Source organism: Haemaphysalis longicornis, unplaced genomic scaffold (assembly GCF_048455015.1).
Source record: "Haemaphysalis longicornis isolate Haplotype H1 unplaced genomic scaffold, Haemaphysalis longicornis Haplotype H1 scaffold_6, whole genome shotgun sequence".
Classification (NCBI taxonomy): domain Eukaryota; kingdom Metazoa; phylum Arthropoda; class Arachnida; order Ixodida; family Ixodidae; genus Haemaphysalis; species Haemaphysalis longicornis.
Window position 1 is genome coordinate 195,139,875 of NW_027526407.1, and position 10,516 is coordinate 195,150,390.

The 10,516-nt window shown below is 47.6% G+C and overlaps 1 non-coding gene across 1 annotated transcript; it reads left to right on the top strand.

The window, feature by feature from the left end:
• The first annotated feature begins 7,963 nt into the window (after nt 1-7,963).
• Trnat-ugu (transfer RNA threonine (anticodon UGU)) lies at nt 7,964-8,035 on the top strand. The gene has a single exon. It is a non-coding gene; the product is annotated as a tRNA-Thr (tRNA).
• The last annotated feature ends 2,481 nt before the right edge of the window (nt 8,036-10,516 follow it).

The following is a 10,516-nucleotide window of genomic DNA, read 5'->3' on the forward strand; positions in this document are numbered from 1 at the left end:
TATATTAAAAAAAAGTTTAGTTCATTAACCGTAATGAAAAGACAAGAGCCTAACCACACCCCTATACCTGCTTTGGCGTTGCAGACCACTGACCTATCTTTCTGCATTTCCTCAACGAGCCCCTCATTTCCTTACTATATTATTATGCGAAAGCCTAGCGAGGGTCTCAATTCTGCAGCCTTGATGCCTAGGTAGCATAGGAGGGTTTCCCGCCATTTACCCGCTCATGACAGGCTGTAGACGTTGGAGTCACGCCCCGGGGGTTGAAAAGAAGGTCCCCTTCTCGCCGTGTAGTCAGAGTGGCGTTGGCTACCACCCTCAAGTGTCAGATACACTTCTAGTAAATATAAATAGCCCAGAAAGCGAAGGAGAAGACAGTCGCCCAGATAGCCGAATTGGTAAGGCATTCGACATGTAATCGAAAGGCGTGGGTTCGGCCCCACTCTGGGCGCGTGTTTTTCTTTCTTCTGTATATTAAAAAAAACGTTTAGTTCATTAACCGTAATAAAAAACAAAAGAGCCTAACCACACCCCTATACCTGCTTTGGCGTTGTAGACTGCTGACCTATCTTTCTGCATTTCCTCAACGAGCCCCTCATTTCCTTACTATATTATTCTGCGAAAGCCTAGCGAGGGTCTCGGTTCTGGCAGCCTTGATGACTATGTAGCATAAGAGGGCTTCCTGCCAGTTACCAGCGCATGACAGGCTGTAGACGTTGGAGTCACGCCCCGGGGGTTGAAAAGAAGGTCCCCTTCTCCCCGTGTAGTCTGAGTGGCGATGGCTACCACCCTCAAGTGTTAGATACACTTCTAGTAAATATAAATAGCCCAGAAAGCGAAGGAGAACACAGTCGCCCAGATAGCCGAATAGGTGAGGCATTCGACATGTAATCGAAAGGCGTAGGTTCGGTCCCCACTCTGGGCGCGTGTTTTTCTTTATTTCTTCTGTATATTAAAAAAAATGTTTAGTTCATTACCCGTAATAAAAAAGAAAAGAGCCTAACCACACCCCTATACCTGCTTCGGCGTTGTAGACTGCTGACCTATCTTTCTGCATTTCCTCAACGAGCCTCTCATCTCCTTACTATATTATTCTGCGAAAGCCTGGCGAGGGTCTCGGTTCTGGCAGCCATGATGCCTAGGTAGCCTAAGAGGGCTTCCCGCCAGTTACCCACTCATGACAGGCTGTAGACGGTGGAGTCACGCCCCGGGGGTTGAAAAGAAGGTCCCCTTCTCCCCGTGTAGTCAGAGTGGCGATGGCTACCACCCTCAAGGGTCAGATACACTTCTAGTAAATATAAATAGCCCAGAAAGCGAAGGAGAACACAGTCGCCCAGATAGCCGAATAGGTAAGGCATTCGACATGTAATCGAAAGGCGTGGGTTCGGTCCCCACTCTGGGCGCGTGTTTTTCTTTCTTTCTTCTGTATATTAAAAAAATGTTTAGTTCATTACCCGTAATAAAAAAGAAAAGAGCCTAACCACACCCCTTACCTGCTTTGGCGTTGTACACTGCTGACCTATCTTTCTGCATTTCCTCAACGAGCCCCTCATTTCCTTACTATATTATTCTGCGAAAGCCTAGCAAGGGTCTCGGTTCTGGCAGCTTTGATGCCTAGGTAGCATAAGAGGGCTTCCCGCCAGTTACCCGCTCATGACAGGCTGTAGACGTTGGAGTCACGCCCCGGGGGTTGAAAAGAAGGTCCCCTTCTCCCCGTGTAGTCAGAGTGGCGATGGCTACCACCCTCAAGTGTCAGATACACTTCTAGTAAATAAAAATAGCCCAGAAAGCGAAGGATAACACAGTCGCCCAGATAGCCGAATTGGTAAGGCATTCGACATGTAATCGAAAGGCGTGGGTTCGGTCCCCACTCCTGGCGCGTGTTTTTATTTCTTCTGTATATAAAAAAATGTTTAGGTAATTAACCGTAATCAAAAGAAAAGAGCCTAACCACACCCCTATACCTGCTTTGGCGTTGTACACTGCTGACCTATCATTCTGCATTTCCTCAACGAGCCCCTCATTTCCTTACTATATTATTCTACGAAAGCCTAGCGAGCGTCTCGGTTCTGGCAGCCTTGATGCCTAGGTAGCATAAGAGGGCTTCCCGCCAGTTACCCGCTCATGACAGGCTGTAGACGTTGGAGTCACGCCCCGGGGGTTGAAAAGAAGGTCCCCTTCTCCCCGTGTAGTCAGAGTGGCGATGGCTACCACCCTCAAGTGTCAGACACACTTCTACTAAATATAAATAGCCCAGAAAGCGAAGGATAACACAGTCGCCCAGATAGCCGAATTGGTAAGGCATTCGACATGTAATCGAAAGGCGTGGGTTCGGTCCCCACTCTGGGCGCGTTTTTTTCTTTCTTTCTTCTGTATATTAAAAAAATGTTTAGTTCATTAACCGTAATAAAAAAGAAAAGAGCCTAACCACACCCCTATACCTGCTTCGGCATTGTAGACTGCCGACCAATCTTTCTGCATTTCCTCAACGAGCCCCTCATCTCCTTACTATATTATTCTGCGAAAGCCTGGCGAGGGTCTCGGTTCTGGCAGCCTTGATGCCTAGGTAGCATAAGAGGGCTTCCCGCCAGTTACCCGCTCATGACAGGCTGTAGACGTTGGAGTCACGCCCCGGGGGTTGAAAAGAAGGTCTCCTTCTCCCCGTGTGGTCAAAGTGGCGATGGCTACCACCCTCATGTGTCAGATACACTTCTAGTAAATATAAATAGCCCAGAAAGCGAAGGAGAACACAGTCGCCCAGATAGCCGAATTGGTAAGGCATTCGACATGTAATCGAAAAGTGTGGGTTCGATCCCCACACTGGGCGCGTGTTTTTCTTTCTTTCTTCTGTATATTAAAAAAAAGTTTAGTTCATTAACCGTAATGAAAAGACAAGAGCCTAACCACACCCCTATACCTGCTTTGGCGTTGCAGACCACTGACCTATCTTTCTGCATTTCCTCAACGAGCCCCTCATTTTCTTACTATATTATTCTGCGAAAGCCTAGCGAGGGTCTCGGTTCTGCCAGCCTTGATGCCTAGGTAGCATAAGAGGGCTTCCCGCCTGTTACCCGCTCATGACAGGCTGTAGACGTTGGAGTCACGCCCCGGGGGTTGAAAAGAAGGTCCCCTTCTCCCCGTGTAGTCAGAGTGGTGATGGCTACCACCCTCAAGTGTCAGATACACTTCTAGTAAATATAAATAGCCCAGAAAGCGAAGGAGAACACAGTCGCCCAGATAGCCGAATTGGTAAGGCATTCGACATGTAATCGAAAGGCGTGGGTTCGGTCCCCACTCTGGGCGCGTGTTTTTCTTTCTTTCTTCTGTATATTAAAAAAATGTTTAGTTCATTAACCGTAATAAAAAAGAAAAGAGCCTAACCACACCCCTATACCTGCTTTGGCGTTGTAGACTGCTGACCTATCTTTCTGCATTTCCTCAACGAGCCCCTCATTTTCTTACTATATTATTATGCGAAAGCCTAGCGAGGGTCTCAGTTCTGGCAGCCTTGATGCCTAGGTAGCATAAGAGGGTTTCCCGCCATTTACCCGCTCATGACAGGCTGTAGTTGAAAAGAAGGTCCCCTTCTCGCCGTGTAGTCAGAGTGGCGATGGCTACCACCCTCAAGTGTCAGATACACTTCTAGTAAATATAAATAGCCCAGAAAGCGAAGGACAACACAGTCGCCCAGATAGCCGAATTGGTAAGGCATTCGACATGAAAAGAAAGGCGTGGGTTCGGTCCCCACTCTGGGCGCGTTTTTCTTTCTTTCTTTTGTATATTAAAAAAAAATTTTTAGTTCATTAACCCTAATAAAAAAACAAATGAGCCTAACCACACCCCTATACCTGCTTTGGCGTTGCAGACCACTGAACTATCTTTCTGCATTTCCTCAACGAGCCCCTCATTTCCTTACTATATTATTATGCGAAAGCCTAGCGAGGGTCTCAGTTCTGCAGCCTTGATGCCTAGGTAGCATAGGAGGGTTTCCCGCCATTTACCCGCTCATGACAGGCTGTAGACGTTGGAGTCACGCCCCGGGGGTTGAAAAGAAGGTCCCCTTCTCGCCGTGTAGTCAGAGTGGCGTTGGCTACCACCCTCAAGTGTCAGATACACTTCTAGTAAATATAAATAGCCCAGAAAGCGAAGGAGAAGACAGTCGCCAAGATAGCCGAATTGGTAAGGCATTCGACATGTAATCGAAAGGCGTGGGTTCGGCCCCACTCTGGGCGCGTGTTTTTCTTTCTTCTGTATATTAAAAAAAACGTTTAGTTCATTAACCGTAATAAAAAAGAAAAGAGCCTAACCACACCCCTATACCTGCTTCGGCGTTGTAGACTGCTGACCTATCTTTCTGCAGTTCCTCAACGAGCCCCTCATTTTCTTACTATATTATTATGCGAAAGCCTAGCGAAGGTCTCAGTTCTGGCAGCCTTGATGCCTAGGTAGCATAAGAGGGTTTCCCGCCATTTACCCGCTCATGACAGGCTGTAGATGTTGGAGTCACGCCCCGGGGGTTGAAAAGAAGGTCCCCTTCTCGCCGTGTAGTCAGAGTGGCGATGGCTACCACCCTGAAGTGTCAGATACACTTCTAGTAAATATAAATAGCCCAGAAAGAGAAGGACAACACAGTCGCCCAGATAGCCGAATTGGTAAGGCATTCGACATGTAAAAGAAAGGCGTGGGTTCGGTCCCCACTCTGGGCGCGTTTTTCTTTCTTTCTTTTGTATATTAAAAAAAAATTTTTAGTTCATTAACCCTAATAAAAAAAACAAATGAGCCTAACCACACCCCTATACCTGCTTTGGCGTTGTAGACTGCTGACCTATCTTTCTGCATTTCCTCAACGAGTCCCTCATTTCCTTACTATATTATTCTGCGAAAGCCTAGCGAGGGTCTCGGTTCTGGCAGCCTTGATGCCTAGGTAGCATAAGAGGGCTTCCCGCCAGTTACCCGCTCATGACAGGCTGTAGACGTTGGAGTCACGCCCCGGGGGTTGAAAAGAAGGTCCCCTTCTCCCCGTGTAGTCAGAGTGGCGATGGCTACCACCCTCAAGTGTCAGACACACTTCTACTAAATATAAATAGCCCAGAAAGCGAAGGATAACACAGTCGCCCAGATAGCCGAATTGGTAAGGCATTCGACATGTAATCGAAAGGCGTGGGTTCGGTCCCCACTCTGGGCGCGTTTTTTTTCTTTCTTTCTTCTGTATATTAAAAAAATGTTTAGTTCATTAACCGTAATAAAAAAGAAAAGAGCCTAACCACACCCCTATACCTGCTTCGGCGTTGTAGACTGCCGACCTATCTTTCTGCATTTCCTCAACGAGCCCCTCATCTCCTTACTATATTATTCTGCGAAAGCCTGGCGAGGGTCTCGGTTCTGGCAGCCTTGATGCCTAGGTAGCATAAGAGGGCTTCCCGCCAGTTACCCGCTCATGACAGGCTGTAGACGTTGGAGTCACGCCCCGGGGGTTGAAAAGAAGGTCCCCTTCTCCCCGTGTGGTCAGAGTGGCGATGGCTACCACCCTGAAGTGTCAGATACACTTCTAGTAAATATAAATAGCCCAGAATGCGAAGGAGAACACAGTCGCCCAGATAGCCGAATTGGTAAGGCATTCGACATGTAATCGAAAAGCGTGGGTTCGGTCCCCACACTGGGCACGTGTTTTTCTTTCTTTCTTCTGTATATTAAAAAAAAGTTTAGTTCATTAACCGTAATGAAAAGACAAGAGCCTAACCACACCCCTATACCTGCTTTGGCGTTGCAGACCACTGACCTATCTTTCTGCATTTCCTCAACGAGCCCCTCATTTCCTTACTATATTATTATGCGAAAGCCTAGCGAGGGTCTCAATTCTGCAGCCTTGATGCCTAGGTAGCATAGGAGGGTTTCCCGCCATTTACCCGCTCATGACAGGCTGTAGACGTTGGAGTCACGCCCCGGGGGTTGAAAAGAAGGTCCCCTTCTCGCCGTGTAGTCAGAGTGGCGTTGGCTACCACCCTCAAGTGTCAGATACACTTCTAGTAAATATAAATAGCCCAGAAAGCGAAGGAGAAGACAGTCGCCCAGATAGCCGAATTGGTAAGGCATTCGACATGTAATCGAAAGGCGTGGGTTCGGCCCCACTCTGGGCGCGTGTTTTTCTTTCTTCTGTATATTAAAAAAAACGTTTAGTTCATTAACCGTAATAAAAAACAAAAGAGCCTAACCACACCCCTATACCTGCTTTGGCGTTGTAGACTGCTGACCTATCTTTCTGCATTTCCTCAACGAGCCCCTCATTTCCTTACTATATTATTCTGCGAAAGCCTAGCGAGGGTCTCGGTTCTGGCAGCCTTGATGACTATGTAGCATAAGAGGGCTTCCTGCAAGTTACCAGCGCATGACAGGCTGTAGACGTTGGAGTCACGCCCCGGGGGTTGAAAAGAAGGTCCCCTTCTCCCCGTGTAGTCTGAGTGGCGATGGCTACCACCCTCAAGTGTTAGATACACTTCTAGTAAATATAAATAGCCCAGAAAGCGAAGGAGAACACAGTCGCCCAGATAGCCGAATAGGTGAGGCATTCGACATGTAATCGAAAGGCGTGGGTTCGGTCCCCACTCTGGGCGCGTGTTTTTCTTTATTTCTTCTGTATATTAAAAAAAATGTTTAGTTCATTACCCGTAATAAAAAAGAAAAGAGCCTAACCACACCCCTATACCTGCTTCGGCGTTGTAGACTGCTGACCTATCTTTCTGCATTTCCTCAACGAGCCCCTCATCTCCTTACTATATTATTCTGCGAAAGCCTGGCGAGGGTCTCGGTTCTGGCAGCCATGATGCCTAGGTAGCCTAAGAGGGCTTCCCGCCAGTTACCCGCTCATGACAGGCTGTAGACGGTGGAGTCACGCCCCGGGGGTTGAAAAGAAGGTCCCCTTCTCCCCGTGTAGTCAGAGTGGCGATGGCTACCACCCTCAAGTGTCAGATACACTTCTAGTAAATATAAATAGCCCAGAAAGCGAAGGAGAACACAGTCGCCCAGATAGCCGAATAGGTAAGGCATTCGACATGTAATCGAAAGGCGTGGGTTCGGTCCCCACTCTGGGCGCGTGTTTTTCTTTCTTTCTTCTGTATATTAAAAAAATGTTTAGTTCATTACCCGTAATAAAAAAGAAAAGAGCCTAACCACACCCCTTACCTGCTTTGGCGTTGTACACTGCTGACCTATCTTTCTGCATTTCCTCAACGAGCCCCTCATTTCCTTACTATATTATTCTGCGAAAGCCTAGCAAGGGTCTCGGTTCTGGCAGCTTTGATGCCTAGGTAGCATAAGAGGGCTTCCCGCCAGTTACCCGCTCATGACAGGCTGTAGACGTTGGAGTCACGCCCCGGGGGTTGAAAAGAAGGTCCCCTTCTCCCTGTGTAGTCAGAGTGGCGATGGCTACCACCCTCAAGTGTCAGATACACTTCTAGTAAATAAAAATAGCCCAGAAAGCGAAGGATAACACAGTCGCCCAGATAGCCGAATTGGTAAGGCATTCGACATGTAATCGAAAGGCGTGGGTTCGGTCCCCACTCCTGGCGCGTGTTTTTATTTCTTCTGTATATAAAAAAATGTTTAGGTAATTAACCGTAATCAAAAGAAAAGAGCCTAACCACACCCCTATACCTGCTTTGGCGTTGTACACTGCTGACCTATCACTCTGCATTTCCTCAACGAGCCCCTCATTTCCTTACTATATTATTCTACGAAAGCCTAGCGAGCGTCTCGGTTCTGGCAGCCTTGATGCCTAGGTAGCATAAGAGGCTTCCCGCCAGTTACATGCTCATGACAGGCTGTAGACGTTGGAGTCATGCCCCGGGGGTTGAAAAGAAGGTCCCCTTCTCCCCGTGTAGTCAGAGTGGCGATGGCTACCACCCTCAAGTGTCAGACACACTTCTACTAAATATAAATAGCCCAGAAAGCGAAGGATAACACAGTCGCCCAGATAGCCGAATTGGTAAGGCATTCGACTTGTAATCGAAAGGCGTGGGTTCGGTCCCCACTCTGGGCGCGTTTTTTTCTTTCTTTCTTCTGTATATTAAAAAAATGTTTAGTTCATTAACCGTAATAAAAAAGAAAAGAGCCTAACCACACCCCTATACCTGCTTCGGCATTGTAGACTGCCGACCAATCTTTCTGCATTTCCTCAACGAGCCCCTCATCTCCTTACTATATTATTCTGCGAAAGCCTGGCGAGGGTCTCGGTTCTGGCAGCCTTCATGCCTAGGTAGCATAAGAGGGCTTCCCGCCAGTTACCCGCTCATGACAGGCTGTAGACGTTGGAGTCACGCCCCGGGGGTTGAAAAGAAGGTCTCCTTCTCCCCGTGTGGTCAAAGTGGCGATGGCTACCACCCTCATGTGTCAGATACACTTCTAATAAATATAAATAGCCCAGAAAGCGAAGGAGAACACAGTCGCCCAGATAGCCGAATTGGTAAGGCATTCGACATGTAATCGAAAAGCGTGGGTTCGATCCCCACACTGGGCGCGTGTTTTTCTTTCTTTCTTCTGTATATTAAAAAAAAGTTTAGTTCATTAACCGTAATGAAAAGACAAGAGCCTAACCACACCCCTATACCTGCTTTGGCGTTGCAGACCACTGACCTATCTTTCTGCATTTCCTCAACGAGCCCCTCATTTCCTTACTATATTATTATGCGAAAGCCTAGCGAGGGTCTCAGTTCTGCAGCCTTGATGCCTAGGTAGCATAAGAGGGTTTCCCGCCATTTACCCGCTCATGACAGGCTGTAGACGTTGGAGTCACGCCCCGGGGGTGGAAAAGAAGGTCCCCTTCTCGCCGTGTAGTCAGAGTGGCGTTGGCTACCACCCTCAAGTGTCAGATACACTTCTAGTAAATATAAATAGCCCAGAAAGCGAAGGAGAAGACAGTCGCCCAGATAGCCGAATTGGTAAGGCATTCGACATGTAATCGAAAGGCGTGGGTTCGGTCCCCATTCTGGGCGCGTGTTTTTCTTTCTTCTGTATATTAAAAAAAACGTTTAGTTCATTAACCGTAATAAAAAAGAAAAGAGCCTAACCACACCCCTATACCTGCTTTGGCGTTGTAGACTGCTGACCTATCTTTCTGCATTTCCTCAACGAGCCCCTCATTTTCTTACTAAAATATTATGCGAAATCCAAGCGAGGGTCTCAGTTCTGGCAGCCTTGATGCCTAGGTAGCATAAGAGGGTTTCCCGCCATTTACCCGCTCATGACAGGCTGTAGACGTTGGAGTCACGCCCCGGGGGTTGAAAAGAAGGTCCCCTTCTCGCCGTGTAGTCAGAGTGGCGATGGCTACCACCCTCAAGTGTCAGATACACTTCTAGTAAATATAAATAACCCAGAAAGCGAAGGAGAACACAGTCGCCCAGATAGCCGAATTGGTAAGGCATTCGACATGTAAAAGAAAGGCGTGGGTTCGGTCCCCACTCTGGGCGCGTTTTTCTTTCTTTCTTCTGTGTATTAAAAAAAATGTTTAGTTCATTAACCGTAATAAAAAAGAAAAGAGCCTAACCACACCCCTATACCTGCTTTGGCGTTGTAGACTGCTGACCTATCTTTCTGCATTTCCTCAACGAGCCCCTCATTCCTTACTATATTATTCTGCGAAAGCCTAGCGAGGGTCTCGGTTCTGGCAGCCTTGATGCCTAGGTAGCATAAGAGGGCTTCCCGCTAGTTACGCGCTCATGACAGGCTGTAGACGTTGGAGTCACGCCCCGGGGGTTGAAAAGAAGGTCCCCTTCTCGCCGTGTAGTCAGAGTGGCGTTGGCTACCACCCTCAAGTGTCAGATACACTTCTAGTAAATATAAATAGCCCAGAAAGCGAAGGAGAAGACAGTCGCCCAGATAGCCGAATTGGTAAGGCATTCGACATGTAATCGAAAGGCGTGGGTTCGGCCCCACTCTGGGCGCGTGTTTTTCTTTCTTCTGTATATTAAAAAAAACGTTTAGTTCATTAACCGTAATAAAAAAGAAAAGAGCCTAACCACACCCCTATACCTGCTTCGGCGTTGTAGACTGCTGACCTATCTTTCTGCATTTCCTCAACGAGCCCCTCATTTTCTTACTATATTATTATGCGAAAGCCTAGCGAAGGTCTCAGTTCTGGCAGCCTTGATGCCTAGGTAGCATAAGAGGGTTTCCCGCCATTTACCCGCTCATGACAGGCTGTAGATGTTGGAGTCACGCCCCGGGGGTTGAAAAGAAGGTCCCCTTCTCGCCGTGTAGTCAGAGTGGCGATGGCTACCACCCTCAAGTGTCAGATACACTTCTAGTAAATATAAATAGCCCAGAAAGAGAAGGACAACACAGTCGCCCAGATAGCCGAATTGGTAAGGCATTCGACATGTAAAAGAAAGGCGTGGGTTCGGTCCCCACTCTGGGCGCGTTTTTCTTTCTTTCTTTTGTATATTAAAAAAAATTTTTAGTTCATTAACCCTAATAAAAAAAACAAATGAGCCTAACCACACCCCTATACCTGCTTTGGCGTTGC